The 13,779-nt window shown below is 38.6% G+C and overlaps 1 non-coding gene across 1 annotated transcript; it reads right to left on the bottom strand.

Annotated features, from left to right (window-relative positions):
• Positions 1-7,967: 7,967 nt before the first annotated feature.
• Positions 7,968-8,071, bottom strand: LOC112787458 (small nucleolar RNA R71). Its single transcript, XR_003194872.1, has one exon. It is a non-coding gene; the product is annotated as a small nucleolar RNA R71 (small nucleolar RNA).
• Between the last annotated feature and the right edge of the window lie 5,708 nt (positions 8,072-13,779).

Genomic DNA, 13,779 nt, shown 5'->3' with positions numbered 1-13,779 from the left:
CTCTTGGTTCCTGCTTATCATCTCTTGATTTTTCCTTATTTCTTCCTGCTCTATTCTTATCATTTCTTGAACTTTCATGAACCTCTCCATCATCATTTCTAGAACATAGAGTCTTTGAGAGTTTGGAATTGGTTGTGGTTGTGTCAACTGTGATGGTGGATGAGAGTCATTTTGGGCGAGTGGTGAGGTAGGACGGGGTTGGAAGTGTGTGTATTGGGATGGTGTGTGATGATTGTTGTTGTGGGGGTGGTTTTTATGTTGGTTTTTGAAGTTGGGGTTGTTGCAGTTGAAGTCCCTTGGTTTTTGATTTTGGTTTTCAAACCCCCTCCAGTTGGATTGAGTTCTCCAGGGTGGGTTGTACACTTCATTCTGAGTCCTTCGTTGGAACATGCTTGAGGAGCTATCTGGAGTGTGTGATCGCTCATAACTTTGTTGCTCATAGTTAATTACTCCAGAGCCTTTTTCAAGTTGATTCCAACAATGGGGATTTTGAGGTGAGTTCTGTGCATTTGCCACAGCATGTTGCAGTTCCTCTATTTTTCTGTTAATCAGCTCCAATTGTTGCTTAAGCTGTTGATGTATCTGCTCGCTTTGGGCCATGATTGCGCGAATACCTTCAATTTCCTTCTCTTGTGCGAATGGTTGCACTCCTGTTTCTGGTTTAACGATTCCTTGAGGTGGTTTCAGCTTGGCTAGGAGTTCACTCATTAGTTCTTCCCATCCTATGATGTTTCCTTGTGGGAAAGCTTCAAACTACTGAGCAATGTCGTTCATGGTGATGAGTGGTTGCTTGTCATCTAAGGTGGGGATATTACTCCCCTGCTCACTGGAATTCGTTGAGTTCCCCTCCATGATCTGCACAATCACAAACTGTCCAAATGAAGATTGAATATATTCATGCCCAAAATGTGATAAGAAAATTAGCTGACACAATGTATCAAACAGTTGATAGGCTTGAGAGATTAATAAAAGAAAATTGCTTCTCTCTTATATTCAACAAGCAAAAGCATAAGAATCACACAAAGCCAGAGAAACCAGGAAAACTTCAATCTATTGCTAGAATGAAGTTTTAGTTAGCTTAAGCAAAAATTCAAACAGTTAGTGGGTTAGTCCAAAGTTAGAGAAACAGAAAATAAAAATGCTAGATCTAGATCTCCACTTCACTTAATCATTGTCAATCTAATCAATCCCCGGCAACGGCGCCAAAAACTTGATGCGCAAAAAATTTCTTTCACGTATAACCGGCAAGTATACCGGGTCGTATCAAGTAATAAAAACTCACATGAGTGAGGTCGATCCCACAGGGATTGAAGGATTGAGCAATTTTAGTTTAGTGGTTGATTTAGTCTAGCGAATCAAGTGTTGGTTGAGTGGTTTGTGATTAACAGAAACTAAATTTGCTTGAAACGTAAAGGGAGAAGGGTAAAGTGCAGTAAATTAAAGAGCAGGAAAGTAAATGTGCTGAATCTTAAAGAACAAGTAAATTAAATTACAGAAACTTAGATTGCAAGAAATGTAAATGACTGAATCTTAAAGTGCAAGAAATGTAAATTGCTTGGATGATAGAAGGGAATTAGGAAGTGGGATTGCAGAAATTTAAACAAGAACAAGTAAATTGTAACAAACAGAAGACTAAAGATGAACTGAATTTCAAGTAGATCCAAACAGAAAAGTAAAAATGCTTTGAGAATTGTAAAGACAAAAAGGCAGTGCTTAATTTGCAGCAAATGAAAAGAAGTTGAAGATCTCAGGAGTGGAAGAGACTAGATAACAAGTCTAGATCTCAAATCCTTCCTTGATCCAACAAGAACAATTGCAAGAGAAATGAAGAAAAGTGAATTGCAGAAATTGTAGAAGAAGAAGCAGTAAATGGAAATTTAAATTCAATTATGCAGAAAATTAAAACAAGAGATCTCAAGGTGAGATTGAAACAGAATTTCTTCAATTCTTCACCCAAGATCCAAAGCAAGAAAAGTAAAGAGTGCTCAAGCAAGAACCAAGAAGAAGAGCGATCAATTCTCCTTCCAAGTTCTCTGAAATTTAAACTCAAAAGCAAAAGCTCAAAATGAAAATATGAAAGTTCAAAGGAAAATTCAAAATAAAATTCAGCTCCCTAATTACATCAAACTAACTCCTATTTATACACTTTCTATTCTTGGATATTGGAATTTGGATGGGCTTTTGATTTGGTGAAGATTTGAATTAAATTGGACTTTTGGTTGAATTTTCAGCCCATGGGTAATATGCATCCAGGGGAGTGCTCAGCTCACAAAGTGAGCTGAGCTTTGACACTTAGTGTGGGGAAGCATTGGTAGCGTGCTGCTATCTTGGGGTGCATCAGGGGAGAGCTCAGCTCACTTTGTGAGCTGAGCATTGGTGCCTTGGTGCCAAATGTTGTGCGTTGTGTGCTGCCCAGGGACCGTGTCATGCGCGCTCCTTGTGCTCCTGGCCGTGTCAAATTTGTTGTGTGATGCCCATGGACCTTGTCAATTTGTTGCGTGCCCCATGCATCAAGAAGTAGCGCTCAGCTCTCCAAGTGAGCTGAGCCTTGGGACATCCAAGGGAAGGTCCTTGGTTCGAAACCCATGGGAAGCATGCGCTACCCCTTTTCTTGGTTGCCTTGCTTCCTTGCTTCCTCAAGGTGTGGGGTTCGAACCTTGGGGAGTACACTTGGCCAATTTTGGCTTATTTTTCCTTGTGAGTAGCGCCTCCCCCCTCCCCTTTGGTCATGGGTTCAAGTTTTGGAGCATGCATTTGCAAATCATTTTCTTTGAATTATTTCCTTAGTGCTCTCGATAATGCTCACTTTGTGAGCTAAGCTTGGTTCTTCTTTCCTTGTTTCTTGGCCTCATGTTGTGCTCAGCTCACAAAGTGAGCTGAGCTTTGTGCCTTGGTCCCTTGGGAGTGAGTGTAGCGCTCATTTAGTGAGCTTGGTGCTCTTGGAGTGAGCTTCATGGTTTGTTGCACCACACTTCCTCCTTTCTTGGCCACACTTTCTCTTCCTTGAACCACGCTTCTTAGGCCACGCTTTTCTTCTTTTCTTCACCTACAATTAATCAAAACAACCAATCAAAGTATCACCAAATTCACAAGGTTTATAAATCATTAAAAATCAATTAAATTTAGCTTAAACCTCATGATTTAGCATCAATTTCATGGTGGTTGTTTGATTCAAAGAAGTTGTGCATTTTCATTCCAAATTGATTTCTTAGGATGCAAGAAAGTGTATAAAACTAACTAAAAATAAAGAAAAAAGGCTAGTAAAACTGGGTCAATATGACTTGTCATCAACTATATCTTGGGGTTTCCCATATATTGATTCCAAAAGGCGACATCTCCATGGAGATGTGTCGGGTTGGCAGTTGAACCAATAATGTGATATCACAGCCAGTAGGGCACGCATTCATCATATACATTTTCTATCTGTTTGTATGCTTTGTCTACTTGTAATGGCTTGCCTATTTGTATAACAGGCCTAATTGCTATTTGAATTAATTGTCTTATATGCCAATACTTGTGTTTTACTTGCATTGTATATTATCTGTGTTTTCTATTGGGATTGAGGAGGTTTGGAAGGCGGTGGCGATGGGATCGCATGGAGGATGGGTTGGTGCAGGCTGTGGGACAACGGTGTTTGGTTAGAATAGAAATCCCCTAAGGTAGATTACCCGGTTTAGTTATGTTAAGATTGATATATTTATGCTTATTTGTTTTAGTATGCTTTAATATTGAATCTTATGATGGATATGGAGCTTAGGATTGCCTTTGGCATCCCGAGGTCTTATATCCTATATCACGGGGCGCTGTTACCATACTGAGAACCTCCGGTTCTCATACCATATTTCTATTGTATATTTCAGATGCAGGTTGCAACCCACCTCGGTGAGTTGTCTAGTTGGTGACAGAAGTGGAGGATCCAGATACTTCTTTTGAGTCATTTTGGGTTATTGTGTATATTTCTCACTTTTGTATTTTCTTTTGCCTAGAGGCATGTATTTGAGAGAACAAAACTTGTATAGGCTCTTTTAAAACTTCAGTTTCTGGTCGTCTGTATATGGCTAGCCGGCTTAAACTCCGCGAGCCGAGGCTAGTTTCTTATGATTATTATATACTTATCTATGTAATCTTATATCTATTTCTTATGCCTTAAACGAGTAGCTTCGTTAGTACGTTTTGCGCTTTTGAAATCCTGCTTTGAGCTATATTTTTCATTGGGCTTCTAGATTATACTATTCTTTCTATATATATTATATGTATAAATCTTAGAACTGTCGTAACCACTGATTAACCTTTGCCTTACGGCTAGAGGTAAATATTAGGGTAATTAGGGTGTTACATGATGCTTCATCATTATCGGTTTTTACTACTAAAGAATTATTTTTTCCTAGATTTAAACTACTCATCGTTCTTAATAAACTAGCGATTTTATGGATAGAAATTTGTGAGTTACGGGACCACCCTCGTTAACCAACGGATTCACTGCCTTAATAGGACTTACAACCGGGACCACGATCTGGGCTGACCAACGTATTAAAAGTTCTGACTGCTATTTCAGAGTTTTAACTATAAAACTTTTAGTTTAACAAGAAGATTAGTAATAAAAGCCCGGTCCAAAATATTCTTTATAAATGTTATCAGATACCTTCCATTTGGGTAGGCTCTGATACCACTTGTAAAGGTTAAGCTTGTAAAGGTAAAGGTTGACCCATTCCATGGAGAGCTATTATATTCTCTTTATAATATATATATATATATATATATATATATATATATATATATATATATATATATATATATATTATAGTTATGTTTTATTAATATATATATTCCATGGAGAGCATTTTTAATATATTTTTAGTTATGTTTTATTAAGTTTTATTAAGTTTTATTATGTTTTAGTAAAAATTTTATCTTTTGGATGCTACTTTGAGTTTTTATGTTTTTCTTGTGATTTCAGGTGATTTTTGGGTAAAATTAGCATGTTTTGGCAAAGTCTGATTCAGAGGCAAAGAAAGGATAGCAGATGCTGTCAAATCCTAACCTCCGTGCATTCCATCGAGTATATCCTAAGCTACAGAGATCCAATTGACGCGCTCTCAATGGCGTTGGAAAGATAACTTTAAGAGCTTTCTAGAAATTTATTATAGCCTATACTTTTCTTTGGAAATGTCTACCCAAAACGGGCATTGAACGCCCAATTTACCCCCTTTCTGGCGTTCAACACCTAAGAAGGACCAAGGCCAGTGTTGAATGCCCAAAACTGGCGTTCAATGCCACCAAAAGAGCACAAGGTAGCATGGACACCCCCTAATGGGCGTCCAGTGCCCACTCATCCAAGTTGGATGCCAAACTCAGCCAAAAGACTCAACCAAAGTGGTCCTAGAGGTGGATTTTCACACTCTTTAGCTTAGTTATCTCATTTTTTGTAATTTTTAATTATTATAAATATCTTTTTAGGTCTATTTGTTAGTATAAATAGAAGGAAGATCACTCTTGTTAGGGGATCTTCGAACCTATCATACATTTTTTCTCTATTTTTCTGTAAAGTATGAGCAACTAAATATCCTGAGTTAAGGATATGAGCTCTGCTCATTCCCATGAATTAATATCATTACTTTTCTACTTTAATACATGTTGGATTCCATTCTATGATGTATTGTCGTTCTTCATCTTTATGAATTTGGGGTGGAACGAGAGTATGACCCCTTATTCAACATGAGCTCTTGCGAAGTCTTAGCCGGATAGTATTGAGCTACAGCATAAGAATACATCACAGGTTCCAATATAGTATCTGGGCTAATTAGGATATGTGACATGAAATCTCATTATTCATGGGTAATTGAGGTCTCTATGGCGTTAAGGCTAGAATACAGAGCATCATTCTCTGATCTGAAAGATCTGACCTTGTTTGCGGAGTTTTGAGTAGGATTACCAGAGATTGAATTGCGCAAGCTTTATTCTCGTTCAGATTGGATGACCATTAGCACCGGCCTGTGATCTGGATTAGAGGAGATTAATGACCACTAGCCCCGGCTTTAATCACTTACAACCATGCCATTGAATGAATCCCTCATTGTTAAAGTAGTATTAATCCAGAAGAACAAGCATCTCCAAGGCCTTAACCGATTTCCCACCATTGTTTCTACACCAATTCAATATGGCCTTCTTTATTACTTTGTTTTATGCATTTACAATAACAACTATCTTTTCTATTCGCCTGACTAAGTCCAGCAAGATAACCATTGCTTGCTCAATCCAACAATCCTCGTGGGATCGACCCTCACTCCCCTGAAGTATTACTTGGACGACCCGGTGCACTTTTCCGATTCAGTTGTGCGAGTTCTAATTTTGTGCGCCAAATTTTTGGTGCCGTTGCCAGGGATTGTTCGAGATTGACAAACTACCGGTTGTCTTGCTCTTTAGATCAGGTACTTTTTACTGTTTTTTCTTTTGCTTGTGTTTCTTGTTAAAAGTTTTTAATTTTTCTTTGTGTCTTTTCGAAAATTTCCTTTCCAAAAATTTTCTTTAGTCATCTTTTTCTTTTGTTTGAGTCTTTTGTCAATTCTTAAGTTTGGTGCCCTTTTGGTCTTTGTTGATTTCTCTTTTCTAAAATTTTTCAAAAATTGTTTTTGGTTTTCTTTCCTTGTTGTTCGAAATTTTTGTTTTATTTTCCTTATTTGATTTTAAAATTTTTTATGTTTAGTGTCTTTTAGTGTTTTTCCTTTTAATTTTTTGAATTTATTGTTGTTTAATTTAAAAATTTTTTTAGTTTGGTGTCCCATTGGTATCTTTTCATTTAATTTAATTTTCTTGTTTATATTTTTATCTATAATCTTTATCTTATATTTTTCTGTGATTTTAAAATTTTGTTATCTTATCTTTCTTTTTTTAAATTTAAAATTTAAAAATTTGAGTATTTGGTTAATTTTTCTTTCTTTAAAATTTGAATTTCAAAATCTTTATTTAACTTTCCCTTTTTAATTTCAAATTTTTCAAAATCAAATCTCCTGTCTTAAATTTTTAAAATCTTATCTTATCTTATTTGACTTTTTCTTTTCAAATTTAAATTTTAAAATCTTTGATTGACTCTTTCTTTTTAAATTTCAAAAATTTTTAAAATGAAATCTTTTATTTTATTTTCAAATATTGTTAGTTAGTTATTTGTTTTATCTTATTTCAATTTTAAAAGTTTGGTGTCTTTCTAATTCTTCTCTCTCTTTTTCGAAAATCTTCTACATCTTTCTCTCTCTACTTTTTCAAGAATTTTCAACTCTTTTCTCTCTGTTTTCAAAAATTCTTTCTAATAAAAGACACCTGTATTTTATTTTTCTTTTTATCTAAGTCTCTCACAAAGAGATCTCTATACTCTGACATAGAGACTCCTTTCTTTTTCTCTTCTTGGTTTGTTTCTTTTTTATGAGCAGGAATAGGGATAAAGAACCCCTTGTTGACCATGATCCTGAACCTGAAAGGACCTTAAGGCGGCGTTTGAAACAAGCTCGAGCTAGTAGAGCCGTACAGAATCTCATAGAAGCTCTTGAACGAGAAGTTGAAGATACAACAATGGAAGCTGATCCAGAATCTGGAGGAGACGCGAGAAAGGTCCTTGAATCTTATACTGCACCCAATTATGACTTCTATGGATGCAGCATCTCCATACCTGCCATTGGTGCAAATAACTTTGAGCTGAAGCCTCAACTGGTCACTCTAGTACAACAGAATTGCCAGTTTCATAGACTCCCGCAGGAAAATCCCAACAAATTCATATCTGATTTCCTACATATCTGTGACATGCTGTGAAGACTAATGGAGTGGATTCAGAAGTTTACAAGCTCATGCTCTTCCCCTTTGCTGTAAGAGACAGAGCAAGGCTATGGTTGGATTCTCATCCTAAAAAGAGCCTAGATACTTGGGAGAAGGTGGTCAATGGATTTTTGACCAAGTTCTTTCCACCTCAGAAGCTGAGCAAGCTTAGCGTGGAAGTTCAAACCTTCAGACAGAAAGATGGTGAATCCCTCTATGAAGCTTGGGAAAGATACAAGTAGTTGATCAAGAGATTTCCTCCTGACATGATCTCAGAGTGGACCATGTTAGAGATCTTCTATGATGGCTTCTCTGAAATGTCCAAGATGTCATTGGACCACTCTGCTGGTGGCTCCCTTCACTTGAAGAAGACGACTGAAGAGGCACAGGAGCTTATTGACATGGTTGCCAACAACCTGTATAAGTACACTTCTGAGAGAAACCTTATAAACAATGGGGCAACTCAGAAGAGAGGTGCCTTGGAAGTAGACACTCTGGATGCCATCCTGGCTCAGAATAAGCTCATGTCCCAACAGATCAATATGATCTCTCGATACTTGAGTGGGACATAGAACCTGGATGCTTATTGTCCAGAGATAGCTTATGAGGTGGACACTGGTGATAACGTCTGGACCACAATGGAGGTGGTGAACTACATGGAAAACTCCTCCAAAACTCCAACAACAATCCCTATTCAAATAGTTTCAATCATGGATGGAAGAACCACTCCAATTTTGGGTGGAGAGATCAGTAGAAGCATCAACAAGGCTTCAACAGCAATCAGGGTGGAACGAACTAGAACTGATTCAACAACAGACCATTCCAACCCTCTCAGTAGCAGATGGGGACTCCCGCATAGAGCCTCTCTGACCTGGCTACTACAGTCTCTAACCTCTCTATGACTACTCACAGTTTCATGGCAGAAACTAGGTCATCCATCAGGAACTTGGAGATACAGTTGGGACAGCTGAGTAAGAGGATCCCAGAGATCCATCCAACACTCTTCCCAGCAACACGGAAGTAAATTTGAATGAAGAGTGCAAGGCACTCACTGTGGAAATTGAGGCCGAACCTAAAGGGGAGCTTGCTAATGAAGAACTGAAGGAGATTCAGGCTCATGAGGAGACTGGAAATGTCACTGATGAGCGGATATTTTATACGCTTTTTGGGGTTAATTTCATATAGTTTTTAGTATGTTTTAGTTAGTTTTTAGTTTATTTTTATTAGTTTTTAGGAAAAATTCATATTTCTGGACTTTACTATGAGTTGTGTGTTTTTCTGTAATTTCAGATATTTTTCTGGCTGAAATTGAGGGAGCTGAGCAAAAATCTGATTCAGGCTGAAAAAGGACTGCTGACGCTGTTGGATTCTGACCTCCCTGCACTCAAAGTGAATTTTCTGGAGCTACAGAACTCGAAATGGCGTGCTTCCAATTGCGTTGGAAAGTAGATATCCAGGGCTTTCCAGAAATATATAATAGTCCATACTTTTCTCAAGGATAAATGACGTAAACTGGCGTTCAACGCCAGTTCTCTGCCCAATTCTGGCATCCAGCGCCAAAAAAGGATCAAAAGTTGGAGTTCAACGCCAGAAATGGATCCAAACCTGGCGTTGAACGCCCAAAATAGCCTTATGCACGTGAATTTCTTAAGTCTCAGCCCCAGCACACACCAAGTGGGCCCCAGAAGTGGATCTCTATACCATCTGCTATAGTTTACTCATTTTCTGTAAACCTAGGCTACTAGTTTAGTATTTAAACAACTTTTAGAGACTTATTTTGCATCTCATGATATTTTAGATCAAAACTTTGTACTCTGTGATGGCATGAGTCTCTAAACTCCATCGTTGGGGGTGAGGAGCTCTGCTGTGTCTCGATGAATTAATGCAAGTATTTCTGTTTTCCATTCAAACATGCGTGTTCCTATCTAAGATATCCATTCGCGCCTAACTATGGAGAAGGTGATGATCAGTGACACTCATCACCTTCCTCAATCCATGAACGTGTGTCTGACAATCGCCTCCGTTCTATATCAGATTGAATGAATATCTCTTAGATTCCTTAATCAGAATCTCCGTGGTATAAGCTAGATTGATGGCGGCATTCATGAGAATCCGGAAAGTCTAAACCTTGTCTGTGGTATTCCGAGTAGGATTCAGGGATTGAATGACTGTGACGAGCTTTAAACTCGCGAGTGCTGGGCGTAGTGACAGACGCAAAAGGAGGGTGAATCCTATTCCAGCATGATCGGGAACCTCAGATGATTAGCCGTGCTGTGACAGAGCATTTGGATCATTTTCACAAGAGGAGGGGATGTAACCATTGACAACGGTGATGCCCCAACACACAGCTTGCCATAGAAGGACATGCGTGCATGAATCAGAGGACAAAGGAAAGTAGAGATTCAGAAGACAAAGCATCTCCAAAACTCCAACATATTCTCCATTACTGCATAACAAGTAACCTTTAACCCATGCTCTCTTGTTTATTCACAATTCAACTGATAAATACAATTGACTTCCTGACTAAGAATTGCAAGATAACCATAGATTGCTTCAAACCAACAATCTCCGTGGGATTCGACCCTTACTCACGTAAGGTATTACTTGGACGACCCAGTGCACTTGCTGGTTAGTGGTACGAGTTTTGGAAAGTGTGATTCACAATTCGTGCACCAAGTTTTTGGCGCCGTTGCCGGGGACTGTTCGTGTTTGGACAACTAACGGTTTATCTTGTTGCTTAGATTAGGAAAAATTTCCCTTTTTAGTTTAGAGTCTCTTATTATTGTCGTGTTAAAATTTTAGAATCCTTATTTTCTTTTTTAAAATCTTTTTTTTCAAAAATAATTTTTCTATTAAATCATGTGCCAAGCTTTAAGCTTGGTGTTTTCTTGTTGATTTTTCTGTGTTTTTCAAAAAATTTAGTTTGGTTTTCTAAAAATTTTAAGTTTGGTGTTCTTCCTTCATGTTCTTGTATTCTTGTGAGTCTTCAAAGTGTTCTTGAGTTTTCCTTGTGTCTTGATCTTAAAATTTTTAAGTTTGGTGTTCCTTGGTGTTTTTCCTCCAAAATTTTCGAAAACTAGGAGCATTAGATCTAAAAATTTTAAATCTTGTGCTATTTTATTGTTTTTCTCTTTCCTCACTAAAGTCAAAAATATCTTTTCTCTCTATTTCTAAAACAAAATTTCAAAATTTATTTCTAAAATTTAGATTTTTTTTTTTCAAAACTTCCTAACCACTTTCTCTCTCCTCAATTTTTCGAAAATCTTCACCCAATTTTATTTATCTTTATCTTATTTTCGAAATAAAAAAAAATATTTTCTCTATTTTACATCATCTCCCTTTCTCCATCATGGACCTAAGCGGAAATGAACAGTCCAGGAGGACTCTGTGGTCATATTCTAACCCCTCTACTGCTTCCTATGGGAGTAGCATCTGCATACCCTCCATTGGAGTCAGTAGCTTTGAGTTGAATCCTCAGCTCATTATCATGGTGCAGCAAAATTGCTAGTATTTCGGTCTTCCACAGGAAGAACCTACAGAGTTTCTGGCACAGTTTCTACAGATTGCTGACACAGTACATGATAAAGAAATAGATCAGGATGTCTACAGACTATTACTGTTTCCATTTGCCGTAAAATATCAAGCTAAGAGGTGGTTGAATAACCAACCTAAGGCCAGCATAAGGACATGGAAACAGCTAACAGAAAAATTCCTGAATCAATACTTTCCTCCAAAACGGATGACACAGCTAAAGCTGGACATCCAAGGCTTTAAACAAGGAGATAATGAATCTCTTTATGATGCCTGGGAGAGATACAGAGAGATGCTACAAAAATGCCCCTCTGAAATGTTTTCAGAGTGGGTTCAGTTAGACATCTTCTACTATGGGCTTGCAGAAGGAGCTCAGATGTCTCTAGATTACTTAGTTGGTGGATCTATCCACATGAGAAAGACAATTGAAGAGGCTCAAGAGCTCATTGATACAGTTGTCAGGAATCAACATCTGTACTTAAGCAGTGACCCTTCCATGAAAGAAGAGGTTAAGACAGTAACTGCTGAACTCAGTCCTGTAGAACAAGCTGCTGAATTCAATCAGCAATTGGACTTTCTAACAAAGCAGTTGGCCGAATTCAAAGATAGACTACAGGAGACAAGGATGGCTAATATACATATGGAAGAACAGTTTAAGCAAACAAAGCAGCAGCTGTCAAGGCAAATAACAGAAGAATGCCAAGCAGTTCAATTAAGAAGTGGGAAAACATTAAATACCCCACCTCAAGGCAGCAAAAAGCTAAGAAATGAGCAAATCACCCAAAATTCACCTGAGGACAGTAAGATCTCAGGGAAAAGTAATTCTGGAACTAAAACGCCAGAAATTTGGTGGAAGGCTGACGCTGAACGCCCAGACCATGCTCAAGACTGGCGTTCAACGCCAGAAACAAGGCAGGACTGGCGTTCAACGCCAGAAATAGGCAAGGATCTGGCGTTGAATGCCCAAAATGGTGAAGATCTGTCGCTGAACGCCCAAAATGGGCACATTTCTGGCGTTCAGACGCCAGGAACAGACAAGGAGTTGGCATCTAACGTCACTCCAGTTTCTAACCCTGGCACTCAATTGCCAGTGAGGGATCAGACACACACAAATGCTGATAACAACCCCTCTAAAAAGGCTTCTTTAACCACTTCTGTAGGCAATAAACCTGCAGCAACTAAGGTTGAGGAATATAAAGCCAAGATACCTTATCCTCAAAAACTCCGGAAAGAGGAGCAGGATAAGCAATTTGCTCGCTTTGCAGATTACCTCAGGATTCTTGAAATAAAGATTCCATTCGCAGAAGCACTTGAGCAAATACCTTCTTATGCCAAGTTCATGAAAGAGATCTTGAGTCATAAAAAGGATTGGAGAGAAACAGAAAGAGTTCTCCTCACTGAAGAATGCAGTGCAGTCATTCTGAAGAGCTTTCCTGAAAAGCTTAAAGACCCTGGGAGTTTTCTGATACCATGCATATTAGAAGGTAATTGCACCAAGACAGCTTTATGCGATCACAGGGCAAGCATCAACTTAATACCTGCATCCACTATCAGAAAGCTTGGTTTAACTGAAGAAGTTAAACCAACCCGGATATGTCTTCAACTTGCTGATGGCTCCACTAAATACCCATCAGGCGTGATTGAAGACATGATTGTCAGGGTTGGGCCATTCGCCTTTCCCACTGACTTCGTTGTGCTGGAAATGGAGGAGGACAAGAGTGCTACTCTCATTCTAGGAAGACCCTTCCTAGCAACTGGACGATCCCTCATTGACGTCCAACAGGGGGAAATAACCCTGAGAGTCAATGATGATGAGTTTAAGTTGAACGCTGTCAAAGCCATGCAGCATCCAGACACATCAACAGACTGCATGAAAGTTTATCTTATTGACTCTTTGGTAGAAGAGATCAACATGGTTGAGAGTCTCGGAGCAGAGTTGGAAGACATCTTTAAAGATGTTCAGCCTGATTTGGAGGATTCAGAGGAGATGAAAGAGCCTCTGAAATTTTCTCTGGAAGAGGAAAAACCTCCTAAACCCGAGCTCAAACCGTTACCACCATCCCTGAAATATGTATTTCTGGGAGAAGGTGACACTTTTCCAGTGATCATAAGCTCTGCTTTAAATCCACAGGAAGAGGAAGCACTTATTCAAGTGCTAAGGACACACAAGACAGCTCTTGGGTCGTCCATAGGTGACCTTAAGGGCATAAGCCCAGCTAGATGCATGCACAAAATCTTATTGGAGGATAATGCTAAACCAGTGGTTCAACCACAGAGGCGGCTAAATCCAGCCATGAAGGAAGTGGTGCAGAAAGAGGTCACCAAATTACTAGAGGCTGGGATTATTTATCCTATTTCTGATAGCCCCTGGGTGAGCCCTGTCCAAGTCGTCCCAAAAAAGGGAGGCATGATAGTGATTCATAATGAAAAAAATAAACTGGTTCC

The sequence above is a fragment of the Arachis hypogaea genome, chromosome 20 (genome assembly GCF_003086295.3).
Source record: "Arachis hypogaea cultivar Tifrunner chromosome 20, arahy.Tifrunner.gnm2.J5K5, whole genome shotgun sequence".
Taxonomy (NCBI): Eukaryota; Viridiplantae; Streptophyta; class Magnoliopsida; order Fabales; family Fabaceae; genus Arachis; species Arachis hypogaea.
Note: the sequence above shows the minus strand (reverse complement) of the source record. Positions and strands in the feature narration are given on the sequence as shown.